At 39.3% G+C, this 16825-nt stretch overlaps 1 protein-coding gene across 4 annotated transcripts in view; it reads left to right on the top strand.

Moving 5' to 3' along the window:
* Positions 1-1451: 1451 nt before the first annotated feature.
* Positions 1452-16825, top strand: part of ARHGAP5 (Rho GTPase activating protein 5) — a 79923-nt gene continuing 64549 nt past the window's right edge. Inside the window, exon 1 of one of the 4 annotated variants that reach the window (XM_053594224.1) lies at positions 1452-3538. The gene's annotated coding sequence lies outside the window, so the exon portion shown is untranslated. Of the gene's footprint in view, positions 3539-3893; positions 4297-16825 lie in introns of those variants that run through there. The other 3 variants (XM_053594221.1, XM_053594223.1, XM_053594222.1) reach the window with 3 other exon arrangements.

Below are 16825 nucleotides of genomic sequence, written 5' to 3'. Positions count from 1 at the left end.
TAAAAGGAGTCTGCATTACAAATAATCTTTATAAAATACTAATTACTTAAAAATAGATTTGCTGCTTTTCACATTCAGTTATGTCCTAGGACCATAGTGGCATAACTGAACATGATGTTTTCAAGCTATACTCTGATACCATCTTTGGGATTTTTCCCTGAAAATACAATTCTGAAAAATCAACAGAACAAAGCTCTGTGGAACAGAATACCCAGAAGGTCAATGCATTACTTTCCTCCTGTTCCAGTTCCATGCTCACAATTACCTTAACTCTTGTCAAAATATTTTCTACAGTTACAGCCAAGACATAATTAGTGCCTTTTCTTCATGTTGAAAATATCATTAATAGCCATAAAACAAATTTGGGGAAAGCCCTCAAGCACCTTAACTCAACAAATGGCTACCATGGATTGGAATACCATGATTTGCCAACCTGCAGGAGTAACATGTCATCTTATCCTGCCATCCTCTTTCCACAGTAGTCCTAACTGAATGAGACAGGAAGAAAAAGAGAAGTCTGGGCAGGAGTTAGGGATAAGTCCTAGAGTACCAATGAGTTGTGAAATGCCATAGGAAATGAAACAAATAATCTTACCTGTGATTTGATTATTTAGTTAATTAAATCACTATTCTCCAACTTCTTTGCATATTTTGTTTGTAATCAAGGTGATATTCTGAGATAGTTTATTCTCCAAGAGCCTGTCGTGTATCAGAGGCAAAAATACTAGTCAACTTTGTTATGAGTGGAAAGTCTATTTGGCTATTAAGTTTTTGGTTGAAGCTACAGAAGCCAAAGTTGTTATGATCAAAGATTTCCAGCAGGGGGTGTAGCCGCTTCTGTAGGGTAAGTTCTTTTGAAGCTACATGGCATTAAATATTTGAATATTGTGGTGTTACCATTCATGGTAGAAGTTGGAATTGTGATAACAATTTTTTATGACTGCTATGTCTTTTGAGCTAAAAAAGACCATGCCTATTAATACTTCATTAGAATGTGTTGAAGAACTAGAAATTTGTGAAGAAAATTTAAATGAAAAACCTAAAATGCCTGACAAATCTTATTCTGCTAATTTTTCAAAGTAAACTATGAACAAAGCTTCAGGTGATTTTAATTGTCCAGTACAGCAGAATATAGGCTTAAATTTTTTATTCTAGATACAAAGAGTAGTCAATCTGAGAGGGCTTGGAAATACTAACCATTTTTCTCCCATACTTTGTATGTGTGTGTGTGTATGTAAAAAGAATAAATTCATTATCTTTTCAAAATTTCTCCTTTTCGGTAGGGAGGGTTTTTACACCTTTTTCTTTGAAGGTATGGCTCCTGATCAATTATAAAAGATGCCATCTTACCCTTTGTTTTTACCCCTACTTTTTAATGCCTTTTATTTATGGATACATAAGCATTATCAAGCAGAGAATGTTGCCCCCATTCTCATTTTCAGACTTTTATTGGTACAAAAACTGTATACTTTATTTTTTGAGAAAAGCAAATAATATAAAAACAATAAAAGTGATGGCTTATTTGTATTGGTAATCAGCTTTAGTCGGTTAATAAAAAGCAAAGTCCTAAATTTCCAGGCTCCCTAAATCAAGATGGATGATGTAGGACTAAAAATAATGTTGGCTATGAAAATTATTGTTTAAAAACCATTATTATTATTTTTTTACATTCTCTGTTGTTTTCTTTATGAGAAAATGCTATTCACCCCCCCATCATGTCCTATAACCAAAATATCACACAATTTGAATGTTAATGTTTCCCTTAAAAGCCCTGATTTGATTTTAATTTATATTAATACATGTCCATGATTATTCAAATTTTTGTTCATTTAGGAAATAATTTTTAAGGTATCTTTAGGGTGGACACTCGATAGTACTTAACATTTTACTCAGGTTATACCTTTGAATTGGCTTCACATATTTTTTAAGCGTTTTTAGTAAAGATCAAAAATACATTTAAATGCACTAACCTTCCCACCTAATTAAGGGTTGTGGATAACTGGACCCCTTCTCCCTTGTCCTTTTCTCAGTTTACTTTCATTCCAAATTTTCTTCAGAGTTCCTCTTTCTATCCTAAAGTTTGTAACTGAAAGAATTACCTACAGACCTAACTTAACCTATTCAGCAGGTAGCATTCAGATGCAAGGGAGTAGCTGGAGTAAGGAATTCTAGCCATGCATTTTTATAATTAGGATAGAAATATTAGAACTGTCTCTTCTGCCTTTATCTATTATAAAGATTACCTTTGAGAAATATAGAGAGTAGGAGGGCAGGGGAATGGAACAAACAAGCAGAACTTCTGCTGGAATATTATGACAGATTTACTGACAAATATTTTCTAACAGATTTTTACCAACAGGCAATTTTTGCTTTCTTTACTGACAAACCGTAAATATACTCCTGGCTGGCGGCAGCTGCATCATTATAACACTAAAAAGCAACCGTGGCTAACTTCAGTACCTTATGTAGCATAAGAAATAAAGAATAATTTGAATTTAAAAGACTTTTTGTATGTTAACTTTCCTGATGATCAACCACAGTATTTTTAGTGCAGGAAATAAATCCTTCCCAAAGAGAAGTTCCACCAATTATTTCTTCGTCTTAGATTTTCCAAAAGATTTGGGGTAGATTTGCATTTTTGTTCATTCTTTTATCTGCTGGCAACTATTTTAGGACCTCTGTGTAAGGCAGATTCTGTTGACCTTGGGAAAGTCATAGGGCTCCAGTTTCTTCAATAGTAAAAGCAAAGGCAGTGGTTTCTCCTGTCCTTTCTACTCCCTCATTGACTGTCAATGGGCTGATGATATACCGAAAGCCCAATGAACTGTACCCCCAAACTTTAGCAATTCTGTAAGTCTCAAAAAATAGTGACTATATTTAAGGCAGTTTAATAAAAGCCAGGTGGCCGGTAGTTCCTAAAGCAGGGCTTGGTAGTGTTGTCAGCAGGGGTCTTTGGGACCACTCTAAAACCCACTCCAAGTCTTGACATCTTGCTGAACTTCCATTGAAGAACGGACTGAATCAAGAGCTGAGGTCCCTCTGCGGCGTCGACAAAGAAATGGACTCCTCTTCTTGCTTCCATGAAGTTTGCCTTCTGGGTGAGTGTAGCTCCAGGTCCTGGGAGGGTGATGTCTGCAGTTGGGAGGCGATCCCCCGCCAAAAAACTGCCTGCACAAACTGCATGTATACCGCGAGCCTGTCCCTGCCAGCGAGCTTGCGCGCATATTTTCCTCCCTTCTATTCCTCACTGCTCAGAGACCACAGGATATATGGAGAAGCATGCCGTGCCCATGCCATGTTTTGCCAAGGCTAACACGGAAGGTTCCTTTGCAGTACTGTGGTATGCTCTGAGTTACGACCAGAAACCGGAACAGAAGGAAAGGGCTAGAAAGCAGGGGAAGTTCAGGGACGACGGTGCTGCTCTGGGCAGCACGACAGCAGCTTCCGAAGCGTGGAGGATGGGATGGAGGAGGAGCAGAACACGGAGAAAGGGGAAAGCTGAGGAAAAACACTCACGCCAATGGGTAAAAGGGAAAAGGTGAGAAGGAATGGAGTAGGAGAGGGAACCAATGGGTGGGAGAGGCGGAGGAAGAAGGGGAGGGGCAGAAGCCAATGGGGGCGCGGGGGGGAGAGGGAGCGGGGACGCGAGCGAGGACGCGGCCTCGCGCGCTCGCTCCCCTGCCTCAGGCTCGATTGCTGGCGCCTTCCCAGGCTCCCGGGAGACGAGGGCAGGGGCGGGGCCGTGCCGGGCGCGCTGCTCGGGAGGCGTCGCGAGGTGAGCGAGGCAGGGGTGGGGGATTGTGGGGCCGGGGGCGCGCGCGCGCGACCAGTCCAGGCTGCGCCGCTGCTCCGCCCCCGTCCGGGTGTGTGGCTGCGCGCGCGCGTGTGTTCCGGCGGTGCGCGCCGGGAGAGATGCTGAGGTAAAGTTCGGGAGAGAGGGGGAGATCCGTCAGCGAGAGGGAGCCCGAGTGGCCGCCATTACTGAGCCCGGCGCAGCGGCGGGCGCAGGGGCAGGGGGGAGGGACGGGGCCGCCGCTGGTGGCGGGGAGGGAGGGAGGGTGGGTTACTAGGCAGCGGGAGCAGCGGGGCTGGGGTTTCGGGGCGTGTGAGTTGGGGAGGGTGGGGGGAGGTGGCTAAAGGGACGCGGCGCACGGTGAGCGCGCCGGGGAAGAGAGGCGAGCAGAGAGTGGAGGAGGAGGTGGCGGCGGCGGGAGCGCTCCCCAGGAATGTCGCTGCCGCCGCCACCGCCGGGGCCGCTGCCGTTGAGGAGGAGACGGAGGAGACCGACGTTATTAGGTAGGACCTTGCGGCCCCCTGCTCCTCCGGGCCCGCCCGCCCCCTCCCTGCCCGGACGCGGACCCTCCCGCCGCCGCCGCCGGTTGTAACCAGTTGAAGGGGCTGGGGCCCCTCGGCCGCCGAGGGGAGCCTGGCGCAGCGCTCCGTCCTCGCAGGCCGGGCGGGAGCAGCGGCGGCGGCGGGGATACGGTCGGCGTGAAGGACAGAGAGGCCGAGGGAGGGGTGCTTTCTCCACAGGTGACGGGGCCGGGGTCGGCGGAGGCCTGCTGGGGCCGGGGGCCGCGCCGGCCGGGCCGGGCTCCCGCTGGCCGCCCGCACTTGCCCGGGGCGGGGATGGTAGGTGGGGAGAGGAGGCGGCGGTGGCTGCCGACCCGGCGGCTGCTGTTAACGAGTTCCACCTGGAAGGGGACAGCGGGCGGGCGCCGATCGGGGGAGCGGAGGCTCGGCTGCAAACTTAAACGCCTTCGGGGGGATCGGCCCTTTCACTTTTTCCTTATCTCCCAGACTCCTCCCCGGGTTCTAGAGACCAGTTTTCCATCTGCTGCTAGAGCTGGGGAAAAGGGAGGAGAAGTTGCACCGCGCAGCCTAAATACAGAGTCCGGTCGGCTGACTGCGTCCGGGCGGAGGCTCTGATACTGAGTTTTCGCTGGAATCATCTCTGGATTCTTCCTCTGTTTCCACTAAAGAAAAGTATCGGGGTGGGGGCGGGGAGCCGCGCGGGAGCGCGCGCACTTCTCCACACAGAAATACACGCTCGCTCGCTCACACCCGCCCCACGGCATTATTAGAAATGCAAGTAAGGTGGAGGCTGGGGGTGCCGCGGAGGCTGGAGGGTGCTAGGGAGTAAGGGCCAGCGGCTAGGACGTCTAGTAAAATTCCGAGAAAGTTGCGGGAGGGGGGGCGGCTCTTGTACTTTTCACCATATAACATGAATCCGACTTTGCCAACGTTTAGTAACTGGAAATTTAAATGTTTTAAAGCAGACCGAGACTGGCAGGCATGCAGATGGTTTTGTGCGCTAGCTTTTAAATTGAAATCACCGTCGATAATTTGCTTTTGCCTTGTAATAGGTAGGAAACTTTTTTTTTTTTTTAATGTTCAGGTGTGGAGCAGTGATAATGCGTCGCTAGTATTGACTAGTCCTTGCTTGTGCTGCCTTCTACAGGTGTTGTGGGGGAGGGGGGAGTGTGGCCAGTTCCTCTTAAATCCAACACCAATCTTCACTTTGAACAGGATGTTAGCGGATGTTTGTCTGTAGTATCTCATTCACTGGGAAGTTTTCCCTAAATCACCATTTAAAATAGTTCTAACAAAAACTAATTTAGACGAAACTGTTTGAAATTCTGAATAATATATGGTATAAAAATGTATTAGTAAAGTGTGTCTGGAGATATTTATCATCAATTCCAGTTTATTTGTACTTTAATATGATAAAACGATACTCTTTATTCAGTATTTTTTAGATAAATAGACTTAACCATATAGATAATCTACTGGATAGTTTCCAGAATAAGGTTTTGCTTTCATTTTAAATTTCTTTCTCATTCTCTTTCATCTATTTTGTAATTAACCCCATTTCTTTTATCTGTGGTATATAGAGCAGAGGAAAAGAGTGGGATAAGCGTTGGCCACAAAAAACTTGTAAAGGCAAATTAAGACTAAACACAGTGGAGTGAAAGGCTGGAGTTACCTGTGGCTTTCAACATTCAAGAAATAGCACTATTGATCTGATTGACTTCAAGCAGAATCAGTAAGATGGTACAGATGTTTAGATAACTATCAATTTGCCTTGTCTTGAGTAGGCTACATTTTTTAACCCAGGTCATATCTTATTTTACCAATCTTTGTGCATTAATTATTTGAAGGCATTGGGGAATTGGGTGGGTTACACTTCAATATAAGAAGTCACAGAATTTTGTTACTTTTATCTATTTTAGTGGCCCTTCCCTTCATTTAAAGTACTTTAGTAGTTTAAAAAATGTATTGTAAAATTAGTATCTTATTTTGTCATGTGGTCCTTATCCTAAATGTTTGGAAAACTATCTCCTCTTTTTTGAAAGGCAGACTTTTTGGATAGTACAGTAATTCTTTTGTAGAAAATGAATTACTTTACATGAAAGTTAAGATACTTTTTAGGGAATAAAACATTGTCTTTGCATTCCTTTTTTGAATTTGAGGTTTCAATACAGTATTAGAATAATGGCTTTGTGAATCACATTTTTTAATGGAAGACAAAGTTTGTCTCATGAAGACTGTACTAAACTTTTAAACATTATCATGACGAATAGTGAGTTTTGGCCTTCATTATTCACTTAAATGTGAAATGGCATAAGAGATTTTTCTTGGTAGTTTTGTCACAACTGCCGTCTTTATAAATACTCTTTTAAGAATTTCTGTATCAGGACTGTAAGATCCATAGTTCTTTTTTTTTTTTTTTTCTTTGCCGGTCAAGAAGGTATGGAATAATATAATTCACTCAAGAAACATTGTATAGTGATCTGTAATGTCTGTGTTCCTAAAAGATGTCTGTATGTACTACTAAGGTACACTAGGGAAATTTAATTTTTGAAAGAACTACAAAGAAACTTTGATACAAAGTGATGCATCATTTCATAATTTGAGTATTAAAGTTTTTTCTTAAATGCAGGCTTCTGTTGATGATTTTATCAAATTTGGAAAAACCATACTAAAAAGTTCAACATTAAGAATTTTAAGTATGAGCTTTCTTTGGTTTTCAAATTCTGTTCCTTGGATTCCTATGACTTTTCTACTTTTGTAAAAAAAAGAGTTGATCTGCATTAAAAAATGTTAAAGCCTCTGGTTTGTTATTCATTAATTAACATTATCTTTATTTAGCACTTACTATGTGTTTACCCTTGGGAATACCCAGATAAATTAGAAATAGCATAGCTCAAGCTATCGTTGGAGAGGTAGTAACTATAGAGGAGTAATTACTAAATAGTTAAAAATACTAAGAGGCATAGAGTAGAGAACATCTATTTTTGTCAAGGCATCTTTGAGAATTCTTCATGGAAGAAACATTTTGAGGTTTTGTTTTTGTTTTCTTTGAGACAGAGTGTTACTTTGTCACCCGTGCTAGAGTGCTGTTGAGTCACAGCTCACAGCAACCTCAAACTCCTGGGCTCAATCAATTATTTTGACTCAGCTTCCCAAATAGCTGGGACTACAGGCTCCGGACACAATGACTGGCTATTTTTAGAGGTAGGGTCTCCTCTTGCTCAGGCTGGTCTCATACCTGTGAGCTCAAGTAGTCCACCCAACTTGACCTAACATTTTGAGTTTTAACTGCAAGTACTAGTGTAAGAGAAACAAAAAAAGATGGTCTCCCCCATCCTTGTATTTTGGAAGCTGTCTACATGCCTAAAGTTTGTAGTGAGATGAATAAAAATAAAAGAAAAATAAAATACTAAAAATGTTAACATCTGGCCATATCTGTGTATTTTACTTATTACAATTAGAACTGTTAACTCATGAAAAGGATTTATGTATAACTTTTTAATTTCTTGATTAAAATATGAGTAGTATTAAGTCACTTGGTTAGATCCTCAAGCTTTTCATCATAAAGAGTTAATAGTAAAAGTGAATTTTCCTTTTTCTAGCTTCAGATTAGATTTAGTCTATTTATTACCCTGACCAACATTTTATTGAACAGCTAGACAGTGTGAGTGATATAAGATGTATAAAATATTGCTCCTTTAAAGAGCTTATTAGTTTAATGAAGAGAGAGTATGGCAACTTAGGTATTTGGGCTACATACAGGGCAGTACATACTGATTTTAAAATAGGTGTAATTTTTTTTTTTTTTTTTTGAAGACAGTGTCACTTTGTTGCCCAGGCTGGAGTGCCATGGTGTTTAGTCTAACTTACAGCAATCTCAAACAAGGGATCCTCTTGCCTCAACCTCCCAAGTAGATGGGACTACGGTGCCCACCACAATGCCCAGCTACTTTTTTGGATGAAGTCTTGCTCTTGCTTAGGCTAGTCTCCAACTCCTGAGCTCAAGGAATCCTCCCACTCAGCATTCCAGAATGCTAGAATTACAGGCATGAACCACTACACCTGGCCTAAAAATTGATATAAAGGAATATAAGGATATAAGGAGATGTTACTTTGTAAGAAGCGTTACTTGTGAGAAGTATAATATCTAAGGATTGGGAGGCTAAGGGGGAAAAGACATTCAGGTAAGTTAATGACCATGGGACCTAAAAGCACAGGGAAATGAGGGACAGATCTACAGGATATAAGGAGAAAATATACAGATACAGGAGCATCAGTTTATACCTTATGAGCTGGAGTGAAAGATTTGGGAAAATGTTAACACAAGGGTAATAGGGTGGTAGAGAAAGAAACACATTGGTGGGGCGGCGCCTGTGGCTCAGTCGGTAGGGCGCCGGCCCCATATGCCGAGGGTGGCGGGTTCAAACCCAGCCCCGGCCAAACTGCAACAAAAAATAAAAATAGCCGGGCGTTGTGGCGGGCGCCTGTAGTCCCAGCTACTCGGGAGGCTGAGGCAAGAGAATCGCTTAAGCCCAGGAGTTGGAGGTTGCTGTGAGCTGTGTGAGGCCACGGCACTCTACCGAGGGCCATAAAGTGAGACTCTGTCTCTACAAAAAAAAAAAAAAAAAAAAAAAAAAGAAACACATTGGTGTAATTATCTGTCCTAGTTGCTATATTTGGCTTTTTTTTTTTTTTTTGCGGTTTTTGGCCGGGGCTGGGTTTGAACCCACCTCCAGCATATGGGGCCAGCATCCTACTCCTTTGAGCCACAGGCACTGCCTCTTACTTTGCTATCTGATACCAGATGGTTTATTCATTTTCTTCCTGTTGATTATGTCTTCTCATTCAAAATAGTATGTTTCTGTACTTTCCAGAGTTAAGGTAATACCTCTTCATTGCAAAGAACTAGTAAAAATGTAATATTCCTATGATTTGGGAAATTGAAGGATCATGTTTATATTCCCCCTTATTAACCAAGTGTGTAATTCTTCAGTTTTTTGTTTTGTTTTGTTTTTGAGACAGAGTCTTACTTCATCATCGTGGGTAGAGCCCTGTGGCATCACAGCTCACAACAACCTCAAAATTTTGGTCTCAAGTGATTGATTCTCTTGCCTCAGCCTCCGGAATAGCTGGGATTACAGACACCCACCAAAGAGCCCAGCTATTTTTAGAGAGGAGATATCCCTCTTGCTCAGGCTGGTCTTAAACTCCTGAACTTAAGCAGTCCACCTGCATTGGCCTTCCAGAGTGCTAGTCTTTAGATGTTTCTTTATAAAATAAGAGTATTAAACCAAATGCTGTTTCAAATAATTTTCTGAAGTTTGTTACTTTCAAATTTGAATTACTAATCTTAACCTTGCTTCACTCATTTCATTACTGAAGTTTCATTTGTCTTTGGAAGTATCACCTGAAACTCTAGCGATACCACCATCTTTTGCGGAAACTGATTAGTTTTCTATTAAGAAACATTTATCTGTCTTGTATTTTATAAGTAGTAGCCAGTCTCCAAGCTTTCTTTGTCTTGAATTGCTCTTTTCAAGTCTATTAGTCAGGTGCATGGAGGCTGCAGTATTTGTCTATCTCTGGGGCTTTGTGTTCCACCATCTTGTATTCCACTTCTATACTAATCTGTAGTGACTTCCTGTTGCTTATTACAAGGTGTAACTCCTGTTTGCCCTAAGAACTATAGTCTTGTCTTACATGTTCAACCATATTTCTCTGCTTTCTACCGTGGCTACTACGCTCAATCACGCCACACCTGGAATGACTTCTCTTTAAAATCAAAACGTCTTATTTTTTATGTTCACTTAAATTTATCTTATATGGAACTATTAATCTGTTTCAGGGCTGCAAACTGTGGCCTCTGGGTCAGATCTGGCAGGCTGCCCATTTATGTATATAATGTTTTTGTACATTTTGAAATGGGGGAAAATTAAAAGATGATATTTTGTGATATGTGATATTATATGGAATTCAAATTTCAGTGTCCCTGAATAGTTTTATTTAACCTAGCCATGGTCATTCATTTAGGTATTGTCTATGACTGCTTTTGGTAGTCCATGGCAGAGTTAAGTATTGTGACAGATACTGTACAGCATGCAAACCCTAAAATATTTGCTGCCTAGCCCTTTTGTAGAAAAAGTTTATAAACCCTAACCTATTTCAATCTTCCGTTTCTTGGAATTCCTGTTGCACTTATCAGTACCACAGTAGAGCGAGCACATTGCCTTTATCTCCTCAGCCATGGTGTGGAAAGTGCTTTTGGCCTTTTTTTTTTTCTTTTAAATCAGCGATTCCTTTTCAGTCTGTACCCCTTCCTTCTATTCTTGTTTGACTTCTTCACGTTCCCATTTCCCATCACCAAGCATTCTCATCGTTAAGAAAATTGTTAATCCTTACCTGATGTTTGTTCCTCTTCTTTATAGCATTATAATACTGATTGTCAAGTTGACTGAGACACTGGGAGGTGAACGTGGTCAACTGACGTAGGGGACTTCTCTATACATACCTTTGTACTTTAAGAATTTCTGACATAAAGTTAAGCAGATAGAAGCTAAGCAGAGTAATTGCTAATGGATTATTTACATAGGTTGATATAAATGAGATGACCTTTGGTTCTTCTGTTTTCACCATAGAATAAGGAAATGGACTACATAGAATTGGAATAACTTGCATAGCAAGACGTTGGGTACATAAGGTTATCAAAGAAGGATATAGATTAAGTATTAAATAATAGAGTAGGTGGTTAGCCTCTTTTAGAATAGTTTTTAGCCATTGGTTTTTCAAATGTTTTTCAGCAGTGAATTTTTTTATTTTTTTTACCGTTTCTGGCCGCTGCTGGGTTTGAACTTGCCACCTCTGGGATATGGGGCTGGCACCCTACTCCTTTGAGCCACAGGCGCTGCCCAGCAGTGAAACTTTTTTTAAAACTAACTTGAAAAGTCAAAAGCTAAAAGTGGGTATTTGGTCACTGTATAAATTGTTGAAATGTTTGATAGGTTATCTTTTTATTCACTTAGTTATACTCTTAAGATTAATTCATAGTAATGATAATCTTTTTTTAGGGCTCCTTTCAACCTAAGGATTGTGTGCTTTGTATGGTAGAAACCTTGGTTCAGCAGTAAAAAAACAAAAATACAGAATAGGAGTGACTACTGTAGGCATTACATTGTTGAATTACCTAGCTGTCTTACGTATGTTAAGACTTCCTTTTTATTTATTTATTTATTTTGAGATCAAGCTGTTGCTGTGGCATCACAGCTCACAGCAACCTCTTGGGCTGAAGTGAGCCTCTTGCCTTAGCCTCCCAAGTAGCTGGGACTACAGGCACCCACCACAATGCCCCGCTGTTTTTTTGTTTGCAGTTGTCATTGTTGTAGCTGGCCCGTGCTGTGTTCAAACCCGCTAGCCTCAGCGTATGTAGCCAGTGCCCTACCCAGTGAGCTACGGGTTCCTCCCTGTTAAGACTCTCTTTTCCTCTTCACAGCATGGATAAATTTGTCATTGAGAATTAGCATAGAGAACCTTAAGAATAGTAATATATTATACTGTTCATTTTTTAGTATGCACTTGATTTTTTTATTAATGATACAAACTTTTGGACAGATTTGCCTAAGATTGTAGAACATATATGATAATCTTTGGGCTTGGATCTCTTTTGGATATTTGCTTAGAGTTATTCTATTTATTTGATTTAAAGACGATAGAGCATGTATTTACAAAGCTCTCTTGGTGTAATTAGGTGTTGGAAATATAATTTCCTATAATAAATATATATGATTTTTAAAAAGTCTTTAAGCATCCAAATATTTTGAGTCTACTTTATTTGGGTTCATACCTTCATTTTTGAAAATGTTGTTTTTTTTAGTGTGATAAAAATTAGATTATTATGTTGGCTCAATACATTATTATAGATTATAATTAGCCGTCATTCTGCTGGCTTCATTTCTTTTTTGTTTGTTTTGTTTTGTTTTGGGGGGGTTTTTTGGACATAGAATCTTGCTCTGTCGCCCTGGGTTGAGTGTTGTGGAGCCATCGTAGCTCACAGCAACCTGTAACTCTTGGGCTCAAGTGATCTTCTTGGTGAGACTACAGGCACCTGCCACAACACCCGGTCTATTTTTAGTAGACACAGGGTCTCATTCTTGGTTAGGCTGGTCTTGACCTCCTGAGCTCAAGCAATCTGCCTGCCTCGGCCTCTTAGAATGCTAGGATTACAGGTGTGAACCACCGTGCCAGGCTTGTTTGGTTTGTTTTGGTTGTTTGTTTTTTTGAGACTGAGTCTTTCTCTGTCAGCCTCATCCCAGCTGACTGCAACCTTAAACTCCTGAGCTCAAGTGATCCTCCTGCCTCAGCCTCCCAAGTAGCTGGGACAACAGTCATGGCGATGCACCCAGCTAATTTTTCTATTTTTAGTACAGATCAGGTCTCACTCTTGTTCAGGCTGGTCTTGAACTCCTAAGCTCAAGCTATCCTCCCTCATGGGCTTCCCAAAGTGCTAATCAGGATGCATGACTCAGCCTTATGTTTTAGAAGGAATACTCTGCTGTGGTATGTTCTTTTTTTTGTTTTTTTTTTGTTTTTTTTGTGGTTTTTGGCCGGGGCTGGGTTTGAACTCGGCACCTCTGGCATATGGGACTGGCGCCCTACTCCTTGAGCTACAGGAGCCGCCCTACTCTGCTGTGGTATGAATAGACCAGGGGAAGGGAAGCAGAGAAGTTTAGTTTAGAAGACTTTGGGCCAGAGGTATTGATGGGTGGGATCAGTGTTATAGCAATACAAGTAGAGAAAACTGGTAAATTATGGATATATTTGAACATAGGGCCAATGGGACCTTCCTTACGATATAGTAATTTAAAAACAATGTTTCTGAAATTCCACCTTTTATTAGTGCTTGTGACAGTTTTGCGAAAAGGTACAAAGCAAGTTTTAGTTTAAATATTGGATTACTGAATCTATTTTTTCATTTTTCTAGTTTCGATTCCATGTAAAACTTTTTAATTTGTAGAAAGCCACTTTATTACTAAAACTCCATTAAAAAAAGCATATAATATTTCTAGTAAAATATTTTATAAAACTTAAGTTGTGGAGATAGCTTAATTTTGACAGAAATAGTAGGACAGTTTTAGCCAAAAGTATTCTGAAAGGATACTTAAATATTTCCCCGAATAAATAAGTTTATAATAGCGGTTCTCAACCTGTGGGCCCACAGGAACCTGTATTAAAGGGCCGTGACATTAGGAAGGTTTGAGAACCACTGGTTTGTAAGATAATCTTAAAGGCAGAAATGCGAGACTGCATTGCAAACCATTAAAAGGAGCACTGTTATTTAAGAAAGTAAAAGATTGGGCCTCAGGAGACTTTCATCCTAACCTAAGAACTTTGAGTAGGTCATTGCTACTTTTGTCTTGGTTTCATCATCAGTAAAAATGTAATGGTAAGTGTTAGGAGAACAAGTTATATGAAAGTAATCTTATGTTAAAAGTAGAAAAGACATGCATGATTGACAGATAATACTGTTAGGCATATTTAAAAGTTTTTTTCCAAATTAAGCAGTCCACATGTAGTTGAAGACATTGGCCATAAGATTATTAGTGAAAGCATGAAAAACAGAAGGGTGGCTTTAATCTGGATGTTGGGGGCCAGTGGATAATTCTTACCTATATAAACTATCCCATGTTTCAAAATAAATTCCTTTATAACCTGTTACAGCCAGCTTCATGAGATCTGTCTTCCTTGAGGTGGTGATACCATAGCAAACTCCTTTTGAGGGCAAGGTGACAACAATTTCTTTTCTAGTCTAGGATTTTTCAAAGTTTTTGTATGTTTTGTTAACTTGAAGACACTTTTTTTTTTTTTTGGAACTAAAGCTTCTAAGTTAAGGAAACCTGTCAGGCAGATAAGGAAGACACTTCTCTGGTCAAAAAGCTAGAAAAGGGCAACCAAGTATTGGCCCAACATCCTCTTTCCATCTCTAGGTAGAAGAATATTTTTATCACTGGTAAATACTTTACCAGTCTGAAAATCACCATATGGTGGGTGACTAATGATTTAAGCTTTTTAGGAGACTTAAAGAACACCAGCAGGTAGTCTACCTGACAGTATTTGTTAATAAGGCCGTGACTGTTCCTCCCTCTGTCAAATTGGCAGTTAACTGTGAATTGGTGTGAAACCATAAGTCTCACAAAACTACTTTATTTTTAATTTAAACTTTAATATTCATGATTCAGAGGTTGCCACTACCAAATTAATTAGGAAGTCCTGAAGCTTTATTATCAAAATTTAGCCTCAACATAATAGTTTTATTTCTCTTTTAGATAAAAAGCCTTCTAGTTTCGGTGACCAACCAATAAAAGTGGTGATGACTTAATGCCTTCACTCTTCATTTAATTATAAGAGCTTTTTCTTTCTGGAACTCTGGAATTTTAAAAATACATTTTATTATAGGATGTTTTCATTTCTACTCTGCCTTTCTAAAGGTTTAGAGTGTATCTCATACTTTGGGGTTTATGCCATAGGAGAGCAGAAGTGAGTCTTTTAATGAGTAATAGTATCCAAAATTATATTATATTCTTACATAAAACATATATAAAAAATATAAATGAAGATGTGACAGTTATAGTAAAGATTAGGTTTGTAGTTGAATTTTTCTGCAATACTTACGGTCCTTATTATATTGTGGTGTTCTTCTATTAACCAATCTATGTCTATGAAACTGGAAGCCAAGGGACAGTAGTCTTACATATCTTTGAATTACTCTTAGTTTTCAGAATAGATGTTTGGTTAATAAAGAATTATATTTCATTGTGTAGTTTTAGTGTTCTTACTGCTTAAAGTAAGAATTCCCCAAAGTAATCATTAGATAAGTTTTCTTTTATATGAATTTTGAAATATATATCACCTAGAAATACATATCACCTATAAGTTTTGCTTTTCTGTAAAAAAAAGAGTGTATCTTGTCTTCTATTTTCTATTTTTTTCTTAGTTACTAGCTGTGAAATCATTGTACTGCTTTCACGTATAATTTCTCTTTTTATTACTGTGAATAATTTTGTTGTCCAGTTAATAGACTGTTTTCTTTCTTTCTGGTTTTTTTTTTTTTTTTCTGAGACAGGGTCTCACTTAGTTACGCTTGGTAGAGTGCTGTGGTGTCTAGCTCACAGCAACCTAAAACTCTTGGGTTCAAGTGATCCTCTTGCCTCAGCCTCCCAAGTATATGGGACTACAGGCATCCGCCACAATGCCCAGCTATTTTTTAGAGATGGGGTCTTCTTCTGACTCAGGCTGGTCTTGCATCTGTACGCTCAGCAATCCAACCTCCTCGACCTCCCAAGATTACAGGCGTGATATGTTTTCTTTTCTGTAAATATTCATAGATAGTCTGATTGTTCTTTACATAGTTTAGGTAAAAATGTTAAACTTGATGCTGGGTGTAAATATTAAGTATGACTAGATTAAGATTTTTAAGAATTTTCTTTAACAAAAGGAAGTTAAGGATTAGATGAGATTTCCTTAATTTTTTTTTTTTTGCTACTTATTTCCATAAATACTGCTGTCACTTAATATTTGTAATAAGTCTTTTTTTTTTTTAAATTTTGGGTATTCATTGAGGGTGCAAGCATCCAGGTTATGCTGATTGCATTTGTTAGGTAAAGTCCCTCTTACAATTGTGTCTTGCCCCCTGTAATAAGTCTTATCGCATTATTTTTCGTACGTTTCCCATGGTTGATCTAATTATATTTATTAAGACCCTTTTGTTTGCAAGGTACTTAACATTTTAAAAATGATTTGGTTCTTAAATTTGTATAGGTATGCAGTCCCATTTTATAGATGAGGTAACCATGGTTAAGAGGTTTAGGGCTTTACTGCTGTCATCACCTAGTAAATAATAGGAGTCAGATTTTGAAATCAATTCTATTTGCATGTAGTTCTACTTCCTTGCGTTGCTGCTTCAGTATGGTAATAGTTTTATTACAGAAATAAATCTAATACATCTTTTATTTTACTATTAGGTGGCTGATAAAATTGATACTTAGTTGGGGCTGTCAGAAGAAAATTCTTGAATACAAGAATAAATCTGAAATTTTGTTTTTAAAAATTACATATTATTGTTTTACCAGAAATATTAGTCAAGATTTTAGTTATAAGAACAATTTCTCATCACCATTACTATAGCAGATGTGTAGTATAATCAAAATAGATGTTTACTTGCAGTGGAGTGGTCAGTGCACAAACCAGAGGTAGTCTTTTCTTGTTCTTTATATCCTTTATTTTGTCGAGATTGAAGATAGTTTTTACACATGTTGATAGGAAAAAAAATCCAGTAATACTCCTATCTTATGAAATTTTAAAGTACTAGAAATGATGTATTGCTTTTAATTCAGCCTCAAAAGAATATGAAGACTCTTCAAATAAGACTTTAAAATGACTGATTCATTGCTCATACATAAATAATCAAAATTAAATATCATATAATTCTTAAAAGTTATGTAATGTTGCTAGTATATCAAAT

Source organism: Nycticebus coucang, chromosome 6 (assembly GCF_027406575.1).
Source record: "Nycticebus coucang isolate mNycCou1 chromosome 6, mNycCou1.pri, whole genome shotgun sequence".
Classification (NCBI taxonomy): Eukaryota; Metazoa; Chordata; class Mammalia; order Primates; family Lorisidae; genus Nycticebus; species Nycticebus coucang.
The sequence above is the reverse complement of the archived record's forward strand: the minus strand, read 5'-3'. Positions and strand labels throughout refer to the sequence as shown.